The 11,677-nt window shown below is 32.6% G+C and overlaps 1 long non-coding RNA gene across 1 annotated transcript; it reads left to right on the forward strand.

The window, feature by feature from the left end:
- Positions 1–267: 267 nt before the first annotated feature.
- On the forward strand, positions 268–8,908 carry LOC129292939 (uncharacterized). The gene is made up of 3 exons (XR_008589048.1): positions 268–666; positions 2,018–2,204; positions 8,279–8,908. It is a non-coding gene; the product is annotated as an uncharacterized LOC129292939 (long non-coding RNA).
- The last annotated feature ends 2,769 nt before the right edge of the window (positions 8,909–11,677 follow it).

The following is an 11,677-nucleotide window of genomic DNA, read 5'->3' on the forward strand; positions in this document are numbered from 1 at the left end:
ATGGCTCCTCTCACAATTTAGTATTCACAGTGCCATTTTTACTGTTCACAGAGATGGTGGCTCAATGAATAATATTGGCTCATACCTTTAGCTGCGCCGAGGGCTTTATAAAGGCTCCCTCTTCTTTCTTCTCTTAAATTTTATAACTCCCGCCCCTCTTTTTAAATTAAAATCTTTAAACAAAGTTGAATAATTTCCATCGAGCACTGTGTACATGTCATCTTATGTGATTGATAGAGCAGAAAATAGAGGAAAGAAGAGGAAGAGGCGCAAACAAATATGGGAACGGGAAAGCCAGAAGAGGAAAGAGAGGCTTCATTCCTCTCTCTTGCGTCATTGCTTCTGGATTTTATTTACAAATCCATTGGCCTTCCCTACCATCTTCCTCATCTACTACAGTTTTTCGCTCCATAAACACCTCTAGATCGTCGACATTGCGTTAGTCCAGGGCTGTGATCTCCTCATCGAGCTTGGCCTCATCTGCTTTGGCCATCGTCAGTACCTTCTTCTTGATGACTTCTGGACTGGGTTCTCCATTTGTGAAATTCTGAGCAAGAACTCTCCATCCTTCTCTCCTTTTCGATGGGAAACAAGTAGATTCTTTTGCTTTTTCCCACTCTCAGAAACTACATATAAAGACATCTCAAGCAAAGCAAACTGAATCAGGTAGATCTTCTTCGACGTTCTTGATTCCTTCAATCCTCCTTTAATAATTCTCTCTCCCCCCTCTCTCTCCCTGTTAATGCTTTTCAGTGCCTAGAATATGAGGTTTGAGAACTCAAATAAAGAGATCTTCACCCAAAAGAATACCTCCAGATCCCTCATCTTCTTCTCCAATGGTCTTCATTCAAAAAATTTTGCTACTGCTAACTAGGTCAATATCGATGAAAATGCACTAATGAAATAATAAATGAAACACGAAATTTACTGACAAATGTCTCCTCTGGGAGGAGTCAAAAGACAAAATCCATAGAAGCACAAGAAAGCATTCTTTAAGAAATTGAACAAATTGCTGTTGAAGCTTATAGTATCTCCAAAGGCTCTGCTCTAACTTTTCTAGAGGAAACTTGGTGTAATGCGAGGTTGCTAGAATCAGAAACCCTAACACAACAACAACAAGCCTTTATTTCACTAGGTGGGGGTCGGCTATATGGATTGCAAGACGCCACTGTGCTCTATCATTTATCAAGCTTTTAAGAATATTATTAATTAATCAGAAACCCTAACATCACCTCTAAATATATGCTCAAGAATAGGCATAGGGTATGAAATAATACACCAAGGGTATAACTGGGAATCTCATAAATCAGGAAGATGGTACACGGAGCTGGAAGGGAAAGCTGCAGAGCTTGCATCCCTTGGCTTTACTATAATTTGGTTACCACCACCTATAGAATCTATTTCACCAGAAGGATACATGCTAAAGGATGTATATTATTTGAATTCCAAGTACTGAATTAACATGCTGCTAGTATTCTAATAATATGTGTGCAGTGATGGAAACTATCTTTTAATTTTTCAATTGATGGTTTCAATGTTAAACAATTTGCTCACAGAATGTACTTGGTCTATGCTTCAAATTCAAATGTTTTAGTTCATCACCAATCACTCACTTGGATAGAAAACAATACCCTTTCAAGATTTGATTCAGTAAACTGAAGGAAGAAAAAATTAAAAGAAACTTTTGAAAATTACTTTGTGCATATGGCATGTGATATCAAATGTGGAAGCATTGATGAACTGAAGGATTTAGTAAAAAGATTTCATGAAGTTAGGATCAAAGTTCTTGGAGATGCTGCTTTAAATCACCGTTGTGCCCACTAGAAGAATCATAATGGCATTTGGAACATATTGGAGGTCTAATATGAATAATGCTCGACAAATGTGGCTTGTATGCCTTATTTTTCTACTATAATATCATCAACCATGTTTGTGACTTACCTCACTAAGATCCTTTTGTTTATTTCTATTATATTTGCGGTCATTGCTCCTGGTTTTCATGCTTCATATCTTGAAGTTATGATCGAAGTATTCACAGCTTGCCCAGAAAGAATGAATCAAAGTTCAACAAACTTCTTGAAGGAGCAGAAGGCAATAATGAATAGAAGTAAATTGAATTTTTCAACACGGGGCCTGGAATTTTTGAATTCTTGAAAGAGCAGGACAAGGAACTTCTATAATTTGCTGATGATGACAACATTGATGTAGTTGCAACACAGTTCCTCTTTTATATATCATTATTTTCTTGACCCATGAATTGAAATGTATATAGGCTTGTGGCGTATTTTTTTAAAATTATTACATCTGAGTTGGAATACCTTTTTGTGTGTTTGTGGTTTAATGCTTTCTTCTTTTTTATTGTTCTCTACTTGTGTTAGAGAAGCTATGCTTCTCATCCTGTGGTAGTTGATTAGAATAGCAATAATATAGACATAATATTAGATATATGAGCACCAATATCTTTCATCCACATTCATTTATATTCAATTTCAATTTTCATGATTGAAGCTCTTCATCTCTAAAGATAAAATTAAGGAGGCGGATGAAAACTCAAGAAAGAGATCAAATACATTGAAAACTTTGATGCAACATTTGAGGAGATGCAACATTTCAAGAGAGTAGTAGTTGAGGCAATGGTGTAGGAGTTACCAATTGTCGCTATTTTTTGTTTTGTATTGGTGTTTAGGTGAGCTGAGAACTGGGTATAATTCTATGTATAAGCTTATTTTGTTTGTGTCAGTTTCAAATGTGTAAAGTCAATAGTGTTTTGTTTCCTGTATGCTTCAGTTTGGTTTGGTTAGAGGGCATCAAAGTTTGTTATGAAGTTATCTTTTGTTCTCACCAACTTAGCCTGAGAATAGTTGCTTGGAGTAGCCTACCTCTATAGTTCTAGGTCCTTTTGTTTGTGTCATGTCATGGAACAATGCTAATGTTATCTTTTTTTTTTTTTTGTATCTTTGGGGTTATCTTTTTGCAAGATTACTGTTTGTCCCTAATTGTTGAGGACTTCTAGCCCTCCGGCCTCTTGAACAATTATGTATTAGGTACTTAACTTAAGCACCTTTTAAAGTATTAATCAAAGTTATGGGTAGTTTCAATTCTTTCTTCTCCACCTTTAAATGCCATAAATTTGGTTCACTTATTGAAGAGTTTTGATTCTACGAGATCCAAAGAATGCCATGTAATTTAAAATTTTGCTGCTTCAATTTGTTTCTTTTCTTTATTTATACAAGGTCAGTTTGGTATAAATAAATTTCAAGCCATATATTGGTTCATCAAGGCTGTTTTACTCTTGTATTTTGAAGCTATTCATATACAGCTAGATGACGCAAATTCCTCATTTATTATTATTTTTTCAAGCTCTAAACCTGAGATTACACTCTTAGTAGGTAGTTAAAGACATGAACCTCATGATTCATTCATCTTTTTTGTTGAAGAAGCATAACCAACTGTGTGGGTTATCTATGGCATGTTGCTTTCTGACTTTTACGGTTTGTATCTTAGTGAATGTATTGACCAATAGGTAACTATTGTTGTATATTTTTTTCCTTTGTGTTTTTTTTGGAAGTTCATATTCAAAACGTGGGGGTAATCTGATTTATGTTGCTCTTTTTTTTCTCTTTCTTTTTTGCCTTTTTCATTGCCCTCTTGGTATTTCTTGATGTATGAGAAGTAATTCTTTCCTTTCTTTCAATAGTGTTAGTGTGTTATTGTCACATGTGTTTTCTTCTCTTCTTTTTTCTTGCCGTGACCATGCCTTAGTAGTCATATGATTCTATTATATTTATTACATTCTTTTTCTCTGTCATGCATTATTGCTGAAATCATGGAATGGTGATTTGTATGATTTGCCACAAGATTTTTTTCTCAGCTTTCTTTTTCTTCCAGTAACAGCATGTGTTTCAATCTATGGTACCCTCTTAGATGCTTATTTGAAGCAAAAGTGTTGTGTGGACCACGAAAGTGCATATAAATCAAGGCTGATTTTTATTTAGGTAACACTATCATTGATGCTTTTAGAATATGGTTGATCTCTTTCAGTAGTTAATTGTGGTATACATTGACTATACCATATAGAATTAATTATATTCCATTTTTTTAGCTATTTCTTGATTTTTTTAGAGATCAAGTGTACTCTGTGCTCCATAAAATTTGCTTTTATGTTCAGTAGTGTTACTGTCACATGTGTTTTCTTCTCTTCCTTTTTCTCTGCAGTGACCATGCCTTAGTAGTCATTTGATTTTATTATATTTATTTCAAACTTTTTCTGTCATGCTAAATTTATTGCCAAAATCATGGAATGGTGATTTGTGTGATCTGCCACGATTTTTTTTCTCATTTTTTTCTTCCAGTAGCAGCATGTGTTTTCAGTCTACGGTATCCTCTATAGACACTTATTTGAAGCATAAGTGTTGTGTGGACCACGAAAGTGCATATAAATCAAGGCTGATTTTTATTTAGGTAACACTATCATCAATGCTTTTGGAATATGGTTGATCTCTTTCAATAATTATCATGGTTTACTTTTACTATACCATATATGATTAATTATATTCTATTTTTTGGTTATTTCTTGATTTGTTTTTTAGAGATCAAATGTACTCCACTGTGAAATCAATTTTTATATTCAATAGTGTTTTGAATTTCTTAGCAATTTGACTTTACAAGTTTTAGTGTTACGGGTATTATGTGTTGGCATAGGATATCCTTTTCCCATAGCACTTTATTACTACTATGGTTTAGAAGGTCCTAACCAACTTTTGCACAAAAGAAACACTTTTTTGATAATGTAAATGTGCTTAACATTACATCACCACCTATATCTTCTTGAGTAATTTTGTTGCACGGGTATTTTATTGGTATAACCTCTTGCATCATCTTCATGTCTGTATATTTGTTTAGACCATTGCCAAGTAATTGTATAGAAATTCGTTCCTTATCCTTTTTGAGCAAGGATGTGTTTGTTATATTAAAGTATGATTATACGGATACTTTAATTTACTATGATCCTTTAATTTAAAATTCATCTGGTATCTACATATTGTAATCATGTCAGAATTACTTGGCATTATTAAGGGTTGAGTTAAAATGTGTCCAAGATAGGTACTAACTAGGCTAATGTGTTAATCTTCAAAGAAATTAATATTTGTGTTGCAACTCTGTATTCCAACACAAACAAAATGTAGCATAAGTTGGTATATTTAAGTTTTAAGAACTGATCTATACTTTATTTACTAAAGTTTATTTTTTCTCTTTATTTATACTATGGTATTTGTGGTAAGGAGAAGATTATTTGCCATTTGTTCTTTTTACCAATTTCTAATATTCTATATTCATTAGTATTGCAGCCCGAAATTGACCAGTTAGGCAGTTATCCTTTATAACATTTCTGATTTCTATGTTTTAGTACAATGGCATAGTAAATTGTAGGTAATGACTCTTTTCTGTCTTGTCTATATGAAAAGCAAGAGGGTCTGAAGTTTTCAAGATATGAAGATCATGGTTCATTTCTTTGTGTTAAAGGTAGGTTAACCACCCGTGTTGGTTGAGTATGTTTTATTGCGTTTCAAAAGAAATGAACGTGCGAGTTGTTAGATTTTTTTTTTTTGTGTGCATGTTGACCTATGGGTAATTGGCACTCAAGACAGGTCTTTTGTAAGTTTATTTTGTCTTCCAAGATTCAAAACATGCAGGTTATTTGTCTGGTGTTGCTGTTTGTGTACTAATTTCGACAATGACTTTTTTTAGGAGAATCATTGACCATTGGTTAATTATCTTACTTTATCTTTGTCTGTTTGGTATTACTTGATGTATGACCAAGAAATCTTGGAAGACATATGCTCAACAGTATTTCAGACATGGGAGTTTTCTTTTCTTCCCTATTTCCTACTGTGTCTATGCCTAAGTAGTCAAGGGAGCATGCGATATTTATTGTAGTCTCTTTCTCTATCAAAAATGAATCCAGACATCATGGAATGGTGATTTGGATATCCCACGTGTGATCTTTTCTTAGTGATGTTTCTTGCTTTCGCTAGCCTTTTTGTTTTGTAGAATGTTCTTCTCGAAAGAGATCTCATTCACTTGGTTATAGAAGATCTATCACTGTTTCTTTTTAACAAGCACATGTTTGATGGTTATAATTAATCATATAATATATTTATCTGAGTAATTTAACTAAGGAAGACATTTTTTCATTTGCATTATATTGTATTTTTTTATTTCAGTTTTTATTTTTTTTATATTTTTAATATGATAGATTTCAAATTATGTGTTCTTTCTTTTTTTTTTTGTAAATGTATATTTTTGTAAATATTACTTTACTTGCTACATTTTTATCAAGCTTAATCTGGACATCTTTTTTGTTGGTTCGTTGTGTAATAGTTTTTTGCAACAATGTTATATAGTAGTGAATGCTAGATTTTAACGGGACAGCAAGAGCATAAAGTTGGAATAGCAGAGATGAGAATGTTACGATGGATGTGCGGACATACACGTAAAGATAAATTTCAAAATGAGCACGTACGCGAAAAAGTGAGGGTAGCACCTATTTAAGAAAAATGGTAGAAAATCGGTTGAAATGGTTTGGACATGTACAAAGAAGACCAAGGGAGGCACCAGTGAGAAGAGTGGAACATATAACTTTGAGTCCGATTAAGAGGAGTAGAGGAAGGCCTAAGAAAACACTCTTGAAAATTGTTAAATGCGATCTCTTAATTAATAATATTCCTAAAAGCTTGATAAATGATAGAGCACAATGGCGTCTTGCAATTCATGTAGCCGACCCTACCTAGTGGGATAAAGGTTTGTTGTTGTTGTTGTTGTTGTGTAATAGTTTTTTGGTTTGTTAATATTTTCTTCAAGATTTTGGAGTGACAGACATGTAAAAATGCTTACAGTGTGTCTCCATTCTTTTGAAGCCTCACCTTTCTCTTTAAAGCTTTTTGGCTAACTCTTTAGCCAATTCCTATTTCTTAGAATTCTTTCCTTCCCATTCCATTACTTGCCCTTTTTGTATAGATTTTGCTATTATGCATGTGACATGGTTCAGATGTTTTTGCAACCTAATGTTTGATATATGTTGTATCAAGCCTTTTAGATATTGTTGTGTGTATGCATTGGTATTGTAGCTATTATGATTTTGTATTAAGTTTGACATCTAAGTTGTGTGATTTTTGTGTGCTTCTGGAGAGATTTAGTATCCTTTATGAGCCCTGTCCAATCCTTGCTAATATGAAAATGTTACGGTTTTGTTCTTCTTTGTTGGATAGGTTATGATTTTCTTGTGTTCTTTTCATTTGTTGTCTCATGATTTACTTATCCTCACTAGATTTTGCCTATCCGAGAGATTTGGGATTTTCTCATTGATTTTGAAAGAATGGATTATGCTATCAGTCCATTATGTTTTATCCAGTATTTGGTCGGCAACAATTGTAGATGAGTTTAATATGTACGGTGTGTTCCCAAATTCATGGGACTGTTGTTCAGCTGCCCGTTAAGTAATATTTTTTTCCCCCCAAATTGTGACTATATTGTGCTCCCATGCAAATGAGATGGTCAGTCATTTTACTTTTAGATATTATCATGAAATATATTAAGTAGTGTAGCTATAATTTTTTTTATCTCATTGTGTGATTTATTGTGCTTCTTGAGAGATTTATCATCATTCCTTTGCCATGTCAATTTTGTGCATATGAGCTGAATTTAAGAATTCTTACTATAGAAGAACAAGCCATGTTGGTTTAGATATCATATTTTTTGGGTAGAAGTTGAAGTCATCAACTAATGTTATATATTGAGTAACTGAACTTAGAAGTTTAAATGCTTATTTGAAATGAGAGATGATGCCATCAACTAATGTTTCTTGTAACATTCTCATTGTTAATCGAACATAGGTTTTTGTATGGCAACTTTGACAATAAATTTGTTGTAGGAAAAATTTTCCCTCTTGTACACTGTTAGAAAAAATTATTTGCATTTTTATACAGTTCTTAGTCTAGTTGTATTTGAATTGCAAATGTTAGACATTCAAATAAAGTGGTCTAGCAATAAAGTTCCTAGAGTTTAATGGAAGTTGGGGAATGTAATTTCTTGGATAGATTTAGTTAGGAGAGACCTAAGAGAGTCATTCTTAGAGTGAATATTGACATGATTTGAATCTTTTTGGATGATATGATTCTCTTTATTGTCCACAACATTTTCTTGCTTATCACATTGGTAGCATATAGATTCGGTGCATCTCACTCTCTTGTTTGAATAACTTTGTTTAACTTAATTTCAGGAGTTGTGAAGCACTACCTTAATTTTATTGATATGAGAGGGTTCCTTCAAAAGTTCTGACTTACCAAGCTACTGATGACCCAGTCTATAGTGGCTACATATAAGCTATTGAATCTAGAAGTCAAGAGGATACACTAGCATCGTCAATTTCATCTTTATACCAATTTTATCAATAAATAATTATATCAATTCTTTTTTTGACTCACTGTTGCATTTCTTTTAACCTATGCTATTACATGTTGTTGATGATGGGGTTTGCTGTCTGGGAGCCACCTCATGGTCATTACAAGATGCTTAGATATTTGAAGAATTATGTGAAAGTTAGTGGAAGAATCAAAGAGGAAGAATTATGCTGTTTGGGAGCCACCTTACGGTCATTACAATATGCTTAGATTTTAGAAGAATTATCTGAAAGTTAGTAGAAGAATCAAAGAGGAAGAATTATGTGTTTCTGTCTGGAAGCCACCTCACGGTCGTTACAAGAATTATGCTTATATATCCTTTGAAAAAGGTACAGTGACAAAAGAGGAAGAATCAAGCACCTATGAAAGGATCAATCTTCTAGTTCACGAAGGATCAACCTTCATTATAAAGCCTACAACATCCCCTCTCCTTGAAGTTTACATTTTGATTTATGCAGTAGACTATAATGTCAGGGCTTATGTGATGATTCAAATGTCAGGGCTTTTGATGATGATATGGTTACGTGTTTTTTATTTTTTTATTATTGCAAAAATGAAATATTTTTATTCCATATTTTTTGGATTTGGGATTTTCTGAGCTGGCATTTATCATATAGTGATCAAAAGAATGAGTGGTCCTTAAACCACCAAGTTTGTTCTCTCTTGTATTGATGAATTGGAAAAGAATTAGAATTCCAAGGTTAACCAGTTCTGGGCATTTTCCTGGTGTAAGCAATGAATCATCACCTACAGAACATGTTGAACCTCATTTTGATTCTTCTCCCTCATTATACACTAATGTTGACCTTTCCCAACTAATGCTAAAGCCATTTTGTCTTTAAAAGTAAGTTGCTATGTCAATAAATTATTCTATTGCTCTCAAATATAAATAGTAGTCATTCATTACTCATTAGTTTTTTTTTTTTTTTGCCCAAAACAAGTTAGTTTCATAATTAATTATTTCCTACATGTATTATATAGGAGCTGTTAATTTGCAAACAAGTGCTTTCAAGCTTAGAAGTTCACTTTGTTCCTTTGAGGACTACAATCAGCAATCTACACCATTAAAGCAAACGCTACATAAGTGAAAGAGTAACGAATTTAAGAATCAAAGTAACAGGACAAGTTCAAATCTTGTCTATTTGCCGACTGATGCTGGAGGATTAGTATTGAAGGATAAATTTGGTTTGAATGATACATCTTAATGTGCCACTAATCCAAGTAGATACAGAACGCATCCTGAAAACCAACTCCAATCACGTTTAAGTTCATGCATGCTTTGAAGTTGTCTATGGTCAGTTAATGTTGTTTTTAACTTTTTACACTCGAGAAGTCTTGGGATCAAGTAATGATGATGCAGAAAATCTCATATCTCCAAGGTTAAGCAATTCTGGTCATTATTCTAGTGTAAGCCTACCAGTTTTTGATAAATTATCACCTACTGATCATGTTCGACCTCATTCTATTTCTTCGTTGTCATTCTACACTAATGTTGATCCATTCTTAACTTCTTCTAAACCATGTTTATCTTTAAGTATTTTGTTGTTAAAATTAATTATTTTACTGTTGGCTTATTTATATAAATATTTTTTGGTCGAATTATCTTATAAAAATTGTAGTTAGGCATCAGTAGTTTCTTTTGCTTTGTGATTGTTATTGGAAGATCACCATTCTAATGATGTCCAATTCTTATATATAGAAATTATATTTGAACCTTAATTCAATTAATAAAACCTTGTTATAGCTTCTAGGTTGTTATTATATCCAAGTAAAGATCTATATGTGTAAGATTTTCTAGTTCTCATTTTAGCATAACCGGCATCATGTCATTGTATTAGCAGCTTTAATCCATTATTAATTTTTTTATTTAAGTTTTTTTCTTGTCATGATTACCTAAAGAATAATTCCCCAACTCCATGTTTGTCAACTTCTTTTTATATAAGAATTTGCATAAATGATCATCCACTATCGGGTATATAGTATATAGTATATAGTATATAGTAATACCAGATTATATAGATGGACGAATTCTCTTCAAATATACACATACCAAGTACCCTTTCACATAAAGGGTAAATTCTCATGTAATGTTGTTATACATTAGCTGTTGTTATGAATTTAGTTGTAAGCTCTGAAAATTTATTAGGTCTACGTCCTTTCTTCTTTAATTTCATTCTATCCTTGATATTTTCACTTAGTAAATGACGAACCTAATATATTTTAGAATCAATTATTGATCTACTGGATCTTTTTATCATCTAATTGCATGGAAGATATTGTTAGAAGTATTACTGTCATAGTGAATGCGTTCTCGTGCATTGCACGACGGAGTTGGTGTTAGTTAACCCAAATAAGAAGAATATTCTTCTTTTCTCAAAATACCACCTACTTTTGTCCTCTTCTCCTCTCTCTTTCCAGTGCCTTCTTCAAAACTACATTACATTCTATCTTATGCTTCTTCCCTTTGAATACTATTTCTTGTTTTCTTCTATAACTTAAATTATGGTTTATAAATAAGAATCCAACCTGTTCAACTATGAACTATCTTTTATTCCCAAAGCTACATATATAATATAAAATTTTTTTTGCATATGCCTTGCAAACTTAATTTGCCAATGACTTGAACAAATTAATTCTTGCCATATACATGCATGCAAACTTGTTCAACTTAGAACTGCTTTCTAGAAAGGCCATGAGTGCATGGGTTACCTGGCCAAATTAGCCTAAGATTTCTCAGACAAATGAATGCATACCTCTGAAGTACCTAGAGAATGTAATCCTCTCCTTTTGACAGATAAAAGCTGGGCTCTGTCCCATAGTTCTTAATTTTTTTTACATACAAGTCTTTTAATTTCTAGCTTTAGGTAGCCTTCCTCAAAAAGGGAAAAAAAAAGAGAAAAAAAATTAAATTCATTCATGCCACGCAAAATTTCTAGAGCCACCACCTCATTTTATTTTTCCTCACATAGCATTGTAGCTCAGAAAAATGTAAGAGAAAATTTATAGGATAACTCTGTAGTGCTTATAATAATTAATTCATTAAAATAACTTTCAACATTCAATATTTTCCCAAAAACACTTTCCAAATACAATTATAATTAATAATTATTATTAATATATTCCCTTCGATAAAAAATATAAAGCATTTTTAATTGAATCTCACCTCTAATAAAGTAATCACTTATCTTTAAACTAACCCTTTCTTTCCATTTGTACCC

Source organism: Prosopis cineraria, unplaced genomic scaffold (genome assembly GCF_029017545.1).
Source record: "Prosopis cineraria cultivar Desert tree isolate PC_DT_omini unplaced genomic scaffold, ASM2901754v1 PC1, whole genome shotgun sequence".
Classification (NCBI taxonomy): domain Eukaryota; kingdom Viridiplantae; phylum Streptophyta; class Magnoliopsida; order Fabales; family Fabaceae; genus Prosopis; species Prosopis cineraria.